Here is a 12,821-nt window from a genome sequence, read left to right as displayed (position 1 = left end):
TTTAATTAGTTTAAAACTGTCATTAATTTTATTTTCATCCCACCCTTCTGCCAAGGAACTCAAGGTAACGTCTGTGGATCGCTCTCATTTACATTTCATTCTCACAACAACCTTGTGGGGTAGGCCAGGCTGAATGAATGGGCAAAGGTCACCCAGAAAGTTCTATGGCAAGCAAGGATAGCAACTGGGGCCTCACTATCCTAGCGCAGTGCTCAGCCCAGTAAAACATGCGGCATTCTCAGGAACAATCCAAAGTAGAGATGGGCACAAACAGCAGTACGAACTTAAAAAACCACGAACAGCCCAATCAGCTGTTCGCGAACAAGCTCTTTGTGAGGCCCCATTTTAAACGAACAGGTGGTCGTTGCAAGCCTCGTTCGTTGCTGTTCGTCAAGCCAGACCGTCTGGCACCTGCAATCAATTCCCTTGGCAACTTAGGCAGGGATTGTCTGAACTCTGTCTGAACTCCTGCTGTTGCCCTGGAAACCCCAATCTAAGCCCCATTTAGCTTGATAGGCAGGTCTTCCCTTCAAGTGTGGACCAGAGCTCTAAATTTGTTACAAGAGGAAAAGACCAGGGGGGAGGGGGGCTCCCAGCTCTGGCTTTCAGGGAGAGACAGCTGCTGTTAGAGAGACAGGGTGACTGCATTGGAGCTTGAATTTTCTTTGTGCGTGGTGGGATAGGGATCTACCCCTTCAAGTTCCAGGGCTGCTGCTAGGCTCTGGGCCAAGCTATTATTTATTACTGGTACCTTTCCTGCTGCCTGCTTTGGTAAGGTTTCTGGGAGTGATGCAGTAGAGTTCTACCCCTTCAAGTTCCAGGGCTGCTGCCAGGCTCTGGGGCCAATCTATTATTTATTATTGGTACCTTTCCTGCTGCCTGCTCAGGTAGGGTTTCTGGGAGTGGTGCAGTAGGGATCTTGATGGCTGGAGGAGAGCCTGCTGGACTCCACGAACAACGAACAATGAACGTGTTCATGACAGGATCATGTTCATCAGTGTTCATTGTTCGTGGACGGCAACGAACAACAAACACCATGTTCAGTTTCTTTTTCCTGTTCGTGCCCACGTCTAATCCAAAGCATCAAACCAAACATAAACACAGGTTGACTTTGCCATGGACATGCCGACTGCCTCTTGCCCGCAGGGTCTCTGTTGGCCTCGCTGGCTTTCTTATTGCAGACTAGAGAAACCCTTGCTCACTTTCCCATCAGACATTCAAATAAAGTGCAGGGAAGTGGCAGCCAGGCCGCCTCACTTCCTCCGTCTTCTTGCACCTCGCCTGCCACTGCCCATGGCCTTTGGCCAGGCTCTCCGCATCACTGCCTGCCATGCTCCCAAGAGGGTGACTCACCACCACCAATGCCCACTCCCTTTGGAAGTCACGACAGGACCGTGGGCAACAGGATGCCGGTGACTAATAATACTGCCTCATTTTGGACTGTACCTCTGGTAGGATCTGCCACCACATCTAGCATGCCATTTACTAGAAGCCGGCTGGCAGCAGAGAAGGGGAGTAATCTACACAAAGAGGTGTTCCCCCACAGGGAGATTATTGGGGACTTCCCCGGAAGAGAAGCCACCTTGGCACATGGGTGGGGGGAAAGAAAGGATCCACTCGTGACTTCACAAGAGCAATCACTCCAATTTTAGCATTTTAATAAGCAGAGGAAAGAGGATGAGGGTGGAGACTGAGAGTTCCTAGCTAAGTTCCGATCTTTCATAACCATCCAATTCTGCACGTGGGACTTCTCTTCTAAGAAGATGGCCAGAGAAGAGCTCATGGGCACTCAACAGTTTCCAGGGGAAAGAGATGGGTGTAACTTTACATGGGTCAGAGGGTGCACACCATTGCGATTGGGTTTTCCCTGGGGCAGCAGCGGAGTGCGCTGGGTATCTGGGAGAGGTCAAAGCTCTGACCTCATTTGGCAAAGGGGCTGGAGCAGATTGGTTTGGTTTGGGCAATCCATTTCTGATGGCGAGACCACTGGAGGCTGCACTCATTCAGAGTCCTTCTTAGCAGGAATCTCAGGCTCTACACAAGAGGAAGGGGGGTGAAGTTGGGGCCTCTTATCGTTTATCGAATACCCCAACCACTGATAATATTGACACTGTGTAATTTGCCTTGAGTCTCAGTGAGAAAGGTTGGCCATAAATAACAAATAAATAAAAGCAATGAAGGAGGGCCTTCTCTATAATACCTCCATATCTGCAGCCCTAGCTGAAGAATTCAGGGCCACCATACAGCTAAGCCAGGGCAATGAAGCAGGAAGGGATGCAGATTGTGGCATAGAGCATCTTTTCCATCCCCTGCTAGAACTCGGCATCCGTTGCCCAGCCCTGGGGAAATCCATCTGCTCAATCTACGCAGTGCAATGAGCAACTCTGCAAGATGTTCACGGACCAGACACAGGGGCTCTCCTAGGAAAACACACCCTTCCCTTGTACCTATCCGTTTGCATTTCATTGCTGCTGTAAAGGGCTCTTTTACACTGCATCTTTTCAAACTTTCCATTCATTGATTCTTTGTTTTTTCATAGGATTTACTACTGCTGCTGTTTATTTTATCACTGTCAGAGGGGATTTTACTTTTTAATTGTATGACAAGGAGGGCAAACGATTCCTTTTATCGATAAATATTCAAAACGTAGTATGCAAGTTTTTAACTACACAGAGCTCTTCTTCAAGATGAAGGTTCAAATTTTCATAGACTTTTTGCAAGAAACAGAAAAAGATGAACTAATGATTTGTGCTTCTGAGAGGGAAAGAATGTATAGATGGAAAGGAAAAATTTCTTTGTATGTTTTATAACAATTCTACATCTTTTATAAAACTCTATTTAAAAAAGATGAAAATTCGTATTTTTTTTTAAGATATTTGAAAGGGAGGCATGGTATTTAACCCAGTTTGAGTCTTAAAACAGCCATAACATGAAATGGCACTTCAAGTTAAGAAACACTCCAGGAGGACCTGTTGCCATTGGAAATAAATAGTATCTTCAAATCTAATCAGGTCTCCCAGGCTCCTTTAATAAGGGAATATTCCTTAGGGTTATTCTGCAGAAGACAGCCTCAGATACATTTAAGAGCCCCCCCTCCACTCTGCAGGCCAGCATGTGCAGTTAATAGGCAGTATCCAACCACGCTACTTGGCTAAATGGGCAGCCTTCCTCCAGTGGAAGATGTTCTTGCTCCCGTGGAGGGCCTCCCGCTGCTGGTGTAAGGGTTTACACTTCACTGAGTGATATGATACAATTTCATCTCTTTAGTACATTCTCGTCTCTCCCAGTTTCCAAAGAGCGCACAGAAGCATACATGGGCTTCCCTTCCTCATTTTATCCTAACAACAGCCCTATGAGGTAGGTGAGGCTAAGAGAGTGTGACTGGCTCAAGGTCACCCAGCAAGCTTCACAGTGCAGTGAAAACCTGAGTCCAACAGTGGTCAGACTGGGCTTAGACTGGAGTAACTCTGTTTAGGATTCTGTTCCGCCTATTAACTGCATATGCTGGCTAACAGAGTGGAGAAGGGGGTCTCTTAAACGTATCTGAGGCTGGACAGGGTGAGATGACTTCTGCAGAACGTTCCCTGATTAAAGGAGCCTGGGAGTTCTGATTAAGTACTGAAGATCTGCTAATGTTAATAATCTAGCCACTGCATCGTACTGGAGCTCTACACCAAATGTTTCTGGTTTTGCACGCGCTCGGGATGTGCAAGAGAATGAAAACTTTGGGGACTCAGAATTTCTTGAAGCCTTCTACACCTACTCAATCCCTGAACCCAAATTGGTTTGGTTAAACCTCTTCAGGGAACAACATAAAGCCATACTGTTGCAAATCTAAACTCAAATGGTTAAATTTTAGCAGCACAATTAATAGTACACCAGAACTGGAAATCTATGACTCAGTTCCCAGTCCACATGTAGTAGTCGGGCCACACCAGGAAATGACATCCTTCCCCGAGCACACCAAATTTGCAGGCGTTTCTACGGTTTCAATGAAACCTGCAAAGCCTTTTAAACTCACAGCCATAAAAGAAGTCGGTGTGTACACGACAGGAAGTGAAGGCTCCCTCCAACCACATTCACCTCTCTAATTGTGTCCAGCCCCACAATTCCCTCCCCTCTCAAGCACTTCTCCACAGGCACGAAAGCGCCAGAACCGGTTTAGAGACTCTAGCATAAGAAAGCTTGAGAAATTAAAACAGAGAATGACAGAAGCAGAGGGGTAATGCATCCCAATAGATACGAGGATAAATGGGAAAGATAGAATAAAGGTATTTAAATAGAAGCGAAATACTAAAAAGTAAACTTAAGTAAGTTCTATAATGTACGATTTGATTATAAAAGTAGAAAAAAGCAAGAGTCCAGTAGCACCTATAAGACTAACAAAATTTGAGGTAGGGTATGACTCACAAAAGCTCCTACCCTACCACAAATTTTGTTAGTCTTATAGGTGCTACAGGACTCTTGCTTTTTTCTACTGCTGCAGACAGACTAACACGGCTACCCAGCTTGATTATAAAAGATTATAGATTCTGAAGGTTATGTTTGTAAAATGAAATTTAAAAAAGAAAGCTTCAGAAATTGATCAGATAAATCCACAGTCTATCACAGCAATGAGTCATGAGGGTTAAATAGAGCCTCCATGTAGACGGGCAGTCTATACTGGAGATGACACACAGAAGAGGGCACACCCTTCAAGCACTGCTCGTGAGTTCCCAGAGGCATTAATCTATTCTTGGTAAACTTCCAAAACTCAATAGTTCAGCCTCAGGCAGTAGGCAACCCTATGTGCTTATGGGACTCCTAGGACAAATAATAAAGCAGGCCTGATAGATAGACAGCAAGATCTCATGCCATGAGATGCAATTCTACTGCTGAAGTTAAACCAGTCTGGCTCCAGGAGCTGCTAAGAACCCTACAAAATCCTCTCCAAGCTCTTCAAAGGGAGAGGAAGGGAGAAAGCATGGAGAGGTTTGACTCAGTGGTAGAGCATCTGCCTGGCATGTGGAAGATCCCAAGTTCAATCCCCAGCATGTCCAGGTAGACAAATAAAGGTAGTAGGTGATATGAAAGACCTCTGCCTGAGATCCTGGAGAATGGCTGCCCGTCAGAGTCTCTCTACACAAGACGCCTCAGCGTGTGTTTGTCTAGTGTACGGAGACGCAATGTTAGCCGGGTAGCGTAGTTTAAAAAGACAGAGCTGGCAAAGATCGCTCCTCAGAGGGTTTGTTAATTTCATCTCTGCCTCCCCAAAGGCTCTGTCAATTTCACCTCTCCAGTCTAAACTGTGTGGGATCGCAACCAGAGGGCAGCCAGGAATGAAAATGGGCTGGAGCTGCCTTCCAGGGCCGGGCTTGGACCTGGGGAAGTTATAATAGGCTGAAGTTTCCCTTCTGGCATTACACAGCCCCTTCACACAGCTCCAGTGTATAGCAAAGCCTTTGCCCAGCCGCCAGCTCTGTCTTTTAAACTAACATTGCATCTCCCAACATGCGTTCTTCACTCTACATGTGTAGGAGACTCATTAATATGTTTAAAAAACTGGAAGAAACCTGTTGGGAACCTGCTCAGATAATTCTTTTTTTTCCCAAAATGAAGTTAATGCACCCTTTGCTCTTGTTCTAAACGCGGGTGCACCATCCATCATCTAATTATTAGGCATTCACCTGCAACCTTGTTCTGAAGTGGAAACAGCCCCGTGGAATGTCCTGAAATGGAAACAGCGGCTCCTTCAGTCTGCACTCGGTGCTAAAGTTTGATCATTCCGCTCTGGAAAAGCAAAAGCTCTCCAAATGGCAGGACAGTGAGTCAGTCCCTCTTCTGCGCCTGTTGATCAAACACCAGAAAGATCACCGTCAGCCCTGCAGATCCAAGATGGTCACAATTCTTAAACCTCTTGTGGGGGGGAGCCATTGAGACTTCCTGCCCTTCAGTTGCTGACCCCGCTCTTCCCTATAAATGCAGGCAATGTGGAGTTCCGCATTGCGGGAACGTCGGCAAATTGCCCTTCCAAGAAGCTTGAGTGCATTTAGGCCCATTTCTACTGACGAACTCAACCATCTCAATATTCCTTAGATGCCTGCTCTACAGATTGCCACTTCCGAACTAGGGCTGCCAACTCAGGCCTGGGAAATTCCTGGAGATTTGGAGGCAGTACCAAGGGAAGGACTTCCATTTCTCCTGGACTCTACAGAGTCTGCCCACTGAGACTGCCATTTTCTCTAGGTCCAGAGGAGTGAGCCGTGTTAGTTTGCAAGTTGCAAAATAGTAAAAGAGTCCCGTAGCATCTTTAAGACTAACCAACTTTATTGTAGCATAAGCTTCCGAGAAGCACAGCTCTCTTCGTCAGATGCATCATCAGATGCATACCGCCAGGTCTGTGGTTCTCGAAAGCTGACGATGCATCTGACGAAGACAGCTGTGGTTCTCGAAAGCTGATGCATCAGGATTACTAGATGCACCCTTTAAACGAAAAATCCACAGGAATCTAGTGGTGTTTTCGAGACAATTCTTTTTATTCTAGCATAAGCTTTCATGGACGATCACCCAGTGTGACCCTTTCAGTGAAAATACCTTTGCTGTGCTACATCCTGTCCAGCGAACACAACTACACAACAGACACCTCTGCTCAGGATCCAAAGTCCCCTCCTCATCTTAGCCTCCTTTATCTCCACTCCTTTTTCTCCACCTGTCCCTGCATTTCACACATCCACACACATGGAACTACTAGACCACATCGGACCATTGATCCAACCTCCAGATAGTGGCTGGAGATCTCATGGAATTACAACTGGTCTTCAAGACCCAGAGACCAGTTCCCTTGTAGAAAACGGCAGAAGGGTGGACTCTGTGACATTATACACTGCTGAGGTCCCTGCCCTCCCCAAACCCCACCATCTCCAGGCTCCACCGCCTAAATCTCCAGGAATGCTCCAGCCTGGAGCTGGCAACCCTATGCTGCCTGCTCAAACCAGCAGTGGCTTTCTCAGGCTTTCCCATCTCTGGTTCCATGAAACTGCAGCACCAGGGACTGAACTTGGAGTCTGTTGTCTGCACTGCAGCACACTGAACCAAAGCTGTCGCCTTTTATTTCTAAAAAAAATCACCTTACGCTGGAGACAAATAGTTTTTAGAAGACTGGAAGGGGGTGGCTCTATACAGAGGAAAAGAAAAAGGCAACACCTCGCATCTTGTTCCCACCTGAAAAGCACCGTTAGTGTTTCAGGGCCCTGGCAGGTTGCGGGAGAGGCTGGTCTCCCCTTGCATTTTTACCAGGCCATGTTCCCCAACAGGCACCCCTCCCCACCCCATGGCCGTGCTTGACTGGAAGTAACTGTGGTGCAAGTTGGGACAATTGATTATTGCTCTGGGGGAGAGGAGTGTGGGGAAAGGAAGGACAACTGAAGAACATACACGCATAATGAAAAAATCCAGTTTGTTTTTAAAGTCATAATAAATGTGTTGACTTTGAGGCACCACTGGATTCTTCATTGTGACTCATACAAAATGTGCTGTGCATCCTAACTCCAGAATTTCTGTTGCCTGAAAACCACAAAAAAATCCCAAACTCCCCAGCCTGCATCATGGACCCCAGACATCAATTCCTGTTCTTGAGTGAATGAATTCACCCTGCAGGTGGTCCCCCATGCCCCATCCAAGAGACTCTCTTGTCCTCCCCAACTAAGTAAGAATTGCCACAGCAATGCACCAGCCTCTAGCTTGCAAGGGCATGCCAATTATCTGTCCGAGCTGCTCATTTCCATTGCCCTAGAAGGTCAGAACAGAACCAACGGGTTGAAATTAAATCAAAAGAGTTTTCGGCTAAACATTAGGAAGAACTTCCTGACAGTTAGAAAATAGCAGAGTCCAGTAGCACCTTTAAGACTAACCAACTTTATTGTAGCATAAGCTTTCGAGAACCACAGCTCTCTTCGTCAGATGCATTGTCAGCTTTCGAGAACCACAGCTCTCTTCGTCAGATGCATCAGAGAGCTGTGGATCTCGAAAGCTTAAGCTACAATAAAGTTAGTTAGGGTTTCCCCCCCCCCGAAGAATTTTTCTTTATTTAGACTATAAACAGTAACATAAAAGCTACAGACAATAAACAAAGAAGATAAAAAACCACAACATTCTTTAAAAAAGACACACTAACAATACATAAACAAATAAAAGAAAAATAAAACGAAACTACAAATTGAGTTCCGATTTTCTCCGCAACAAATATACATCATTTTCAAAGTCTCACTTATTCTAAGTTAAACGTAAGAGCCTTCTTTTTTCTATTTTCTTAATCCATAAATCCAGATGTCATCAAGTCCTTATTATCCATTTCATGTAAAAAGTCTATAAACGGTTTCCATTCAGTCAAAAATGTAACTAATGTCTTTTCCCTAATCAGTGGAGTAAGTTTTGCCATTGACGCAAACTCCAAGACTTTTATCCACCGTTCCTTCACCCAGGGCTTTTTTTCTGGGAAAAGAGGTGGTGGAACTCAGTGGGTTGCCAGCACAGGGGGCAACTCTTGACGGGAGGTGGTGCCCCTGGTACCACATGCATGTGCGCAAAGTGCGCACACACTCCCAGGACCACACAATGACATCACTTTGGGTCAGCTGGAACAAGGGAGGAGTTTTTAAAAGTTTAAATCGCCCTTGGTGAAAAAGGTCACATGGCTGGTGGCTCAGCGGCGCGGAGGGCGATCTAAACTCCCCTCTGTCTGGAGATCAGGGGGCGGGGCCACCAGCCATGTGACCATTTTCAAGAGGTTCCAGAACGCCGTTCCACCACATTCCAGCTGAAAAAAAGCCCTGCCTTCACTGTAGGCAATCTTGGAGTTTTCCACTTTTGTGCATACTCTTGCTGTCGTGATCAAATACATAAACAAAGTTCCAAAACTTCTTCCCAACTGGCTGTCCATCATTCCCGCAACAACAAGGAAGCCCACTTGGGAGCTATGAGGTAACCAAAAACATTTCATCATTCCCAACAAAAAAGTCTCTGGTTTCAACTCGATTTTCATCTTCACAATCTTCTAAATCGATGATCGTACCTGCAACCAGAAACTCTTGCCCTCTCCACCACATATATAATAAAACGTCCCTCTTGTTTAGCACATTTCCAACGTACATTTGAAGCATACATTCTAGCCAATTTTTCAGAAGTCATCTGACGAAGAGAGCTGTGGTTCTTGAAAGCTTACGCTACGATAAAGGTGATTAGTCTTGAAGGTGCTACTGGACTCTTTGATATTTTGCAACTACAGATTAACATGGCTAACTCCTCTGGATCTCTGACAGTTAGAGCGGTCGCTCAGTGGGTGAGGCTTCCTCGGGAGGTGGCAGGCTCTCCTTCTTTGGAGGTTTTTAAGCAGAGGCTAGGTAGCCATCGGACAGCAATGCTGATTCTGAGAACCTGGGCAGATCACGAGAGGGAGGGCAGGAAGGGCTGCATCTATTATCTTTTCTATTTTGCTACTGCAGACTAACATGGCTAACTCCTGTGGGGAGGGGAGATAGTTGTGAATTTCCTGCATTGTGCAGGGGGTTGGGCGAGATGACCGGGGGGGGGTCCCAGTTCCAGCCCTGTGATTCTATGATTCTCACACATTCTTCCTTCTACCCTTAAATTCCAAACACATGAACGTTTTCCTGGCCTGAAAAGCTAAAAACAAGCTTCCAGGCTGGGGCTTCTCTGGGGCAAGGAAGAGGCTGGCCCAAGGGACTCGGGTCATCCCCCAGTGGGGTCTGCCTTGCCCTGCCTGCTCCTCCCCTTCACAACTTGTGCAAGACCTCTGAAGGCGTTTCCTGCGGGCTATAAATAAGGCGCCTTAAACTGACACCCCATCGCGGTCACATGCCACTGACTCACGCTCGCCTGCACGCGCTCTCTCACACATACACCCATCCTCACAAAGAAACCAAGCCTTCAGCATGACACAACAGACAACACAAGCGCCTGTTCGTATGCAGAGCTGACGGGAAAGAGAGCTGCATGAAACTAAGTGCCTGGGTGGGGGAGAGAGAGAGACAGTGCAGGACTCCAGGCTCTTCATCGTGACCTTTGGAACAACTTAAACCAGGAAGTTTAGATTTCTTATTCCTTTTACAGGAAAAGAACATCTTCATCTCAGAGACTTTGTCAGGAGTCGCTGAATCAGGAAGGAGAAGCAAGAGTCAAGAAGAGCCAACTTTTGTGTGCCCCTTGTGAGCATCATACTCAAACGCACACAATTTGATGTCAGACATCAATTGCAACATCATGAGAATCCCAGTATTTACGAGCCTCCAAGTTTCTGGTCCTCATGGCTGCAGAGATGAAGCGCCCAGAAATTAGACCAAAGCTGTGTGGGACTCTCGTTTCTCACCAGGTTACATAATTCATGTACGTTCTAGGTATTTTGTATAATCGAAGCAAGACATGAAAGGGAAGGAATTTTCCCCCAGCATGTCATGTCAGCGTCTTCTTGCAGAACTCTTCATCGGCTTCAGGTACGTAGGTGGCCCTGTCGATCTGCAGTAGAACAGCAGAATTTGAGTCCACTGACACCGTCGAGACCTTGAAAGTTTATATCCTGAAAATCTTGTCGTTCTCTTAGGTGCCCTGGACTCAAATCCTGCTGTTCTTCCATCAGCTTGATTTACAAAGACCATTCTTACGGGAAAGAGTGGGACATCCTTGGACTCACACACTCCTCTCTACTGACTGTTCTCCTATGTGGCCCCAGAACTAAAAATGTCCTGCTTTCAAAGCAAACTGTATTTTTGAACAACAAATTCCGGCTTGTTTCCTTCCCTCCAAACCAAAATTAAACCCAGGAAAGAAGAGAGAGAAGTCAGCCTGCTTTGTTTTTTACACACAACAACAAACCGCGGTTTGCTGAGAAAGTGGACCTATTTCATTTTCAAGGCGCACACAAGGAGAGAAGGCGCAGCTCACGGATCTCCCAGACTCCTTTCCAGAGTCCTTCCTGGCTTGTCTTAAGCCATTAAAGCAGAGCCAAGCTCACCTGTTGAGCTTTCTCCCTCTCACTTGGCTGAATTGGCAAAAGAACAAAGAGGCTGTTCTGCCCCAGGAGACCTTCCAAATCTTGATTACCTACAGTTAATACACAACAGGCAGCCTCTGCATACATGTCCTCAAGACTCCTTAACACAACCCCATAGCCACAACATCCCAGCAGCCTCTGTGGCTTTGCAGAGAACTGTGGGTGGTACCCCTCTCCAGCGGCACTGCAAAGCCACTCGGGGGGCAGGAAGACAGCTTGGTTCGGTCCTGGGAGCCACACCGACACAGGCAGTTGCTGCCGAAATGAAAGGGGGGGTGGAAGAGAGCTGAGAAAGCCTCCGAAATTAACTTGGCTAACGGCCAAGCCTGTCACAGTGGAAAGAAGACAGACCTGTCTTGGCCAAAATACAAACAGGTCTCTTTCTCCAGATTTTGGCTGCTTGGCTGACAAAAATGGGAAACCTCAGCTAACCATGCAATCCTAGCAAAGATTAGCGAATCCCACTGAAACTAACGGTCTTAGACCAGATTAGCTCTGCGCAATATGGCACTGTATGTGTCCTAAAAAGCTTCCACCCGAGCAAATATCACGCTTGTCGTCCCTGCTGCAGATTCTTTCCCAACACAAACCTATTCTGGGGCACTTCCGTCTCTTGGCCGCCAGATGCCCAGCCCACTTTAAAAACTCCCCCAGCTTTCCCAATGGACACTTCCTCTGAAAAGTCACCAAAAGTCACTTCCTCCCGCAGCGTGGTTCCTTAAACGCAGCTGTAGATTAGCCCCTGACCCTGTTTTCTGTGACAAGGGTCAGCCCTGGAAGAGACACAGTGATTCCAAAAGAGAAGCAGGTACAGAGTGTCTGCCCCTCTTCCCCACACAAACACACACACACACAATGGGGGCAACTTTAGACCGATCCCTGCTAAGCCCTGGATGCCCAGCAAGCAGAAATACCAGTTTCCAGATAGCAGGGTTGCCAGACTCCAGGTGGTGGCTGGAGATCTCCAGGAATTACAACTAATCTCCAAGCCATAGAAATCAGTTGCCCTGGAGAAAATGGCTGCTTTGGAGGGTGGGCTGTATGGCATTATGCCCCACTGAGGTTCCTCCCCTTCCCAAACCCCACCCTCCCCAAACCCCACCCTCCTCAGGTTCCACCCCCCAAATCTCCAAGAATATCCCAGTCTGGACTTGGCAACCATACCTGGGTCAGGAAGTTCTTATTTATTTATCCCTGCCTTTCTCCTCAATGGGGACTCAAAGAAGCTCGCCTCCTTCTCCTCTCCTCCATTTTATCCCCACAACAACCCTGTGAGGTAGGTTAGGCTAAGAGTGTGCAACTGACCCATGGTCACCAAACAAACTTCCATATCAGAGTGGGGATTCACACCCGGGTTTCCCAGATTCTGCTCTAACCACTATACCACACTGGCACACTGGTTCTCCCCAAATTACAATGTATTTCCAGACTACAGAGATCCATTCCCTGGAGGAAACAGCCGCATCAGAGGACTGATTTTATGGCACCACGTCCTGCTGAGAACCCCCCCTCCCCAAACTCCGCCCCCAAATCTCCAGGAATTTCCCAAGCTAGAGTTGGCAACCTTATCTTCCTACCTTCTCCACTCTCCATTCACCACACTTCTCCAAGAGTGATTCGCACACGTTGGATAACGCACTTCCAATCCTCTTTATAGAGCATTTGGAACGGATTTTTTTGTGTGCGGAACAAAAAATCCGCCTCAAATGACTGATAAAGTGCATTGAAAGTGCATTATCCAACGTGTGCGGAATGTCCTTTCAGATCCCATCAAGCC

The 12,821-nt window shown here is 46.9% G+C and overlaps 1 protein-coding gene across 5 annotated transcripts in view; it reads right to left on the bottom strand.

Moving 5' to 3' along the window:
• Positions 1-12,821, bottom strand: part of ARAP1 (ArfGAP with RhoGAP domain, ankyrin repeat and PH domain 1) — a 196,633-nt gene that overhangs the window by 142,169 nt on the left and 41,643 nt on the right. For 4 of the 5 annotated variants that reach the window (XM_054973345.1, XM_054973344.1, XM_054973347.1 and 1 more), the window contains exon 2: positions 5,667-5,826. The exons of the other annotated variant lie outside the window; for it this stretch is intronic. The gene's annotated coding sequence lies outside the window, so the exon portion shown is untranslated. The remainder of the gene's footprint in view (positions 1-5,666; positions 5,827-12,821) is intronic. 5 annotated transcript variants of the gene reach the window in all.

The sequence above is a fragment of the Eublepharis macularius genome, chromosome 3 (genome assembly GCF_028583425.1).
Source record: "Eublepharis macularius isolate TG4126 chromosome 3, MPM_Emac_v1.0, whole genome shotgun sequence".
In the NCBI taxonomy this organism is placed as follows: Eukaryota; Metazoa; Chordata; class Lepidosauria; order Squamata; family Eublepharidae; genus Eublepharis; species Eublepharis macularius.
Note: the sequence above shows the minus strand (reverse complement) of the source record. Positions and strands in the feature narration are given on the sequence as shown.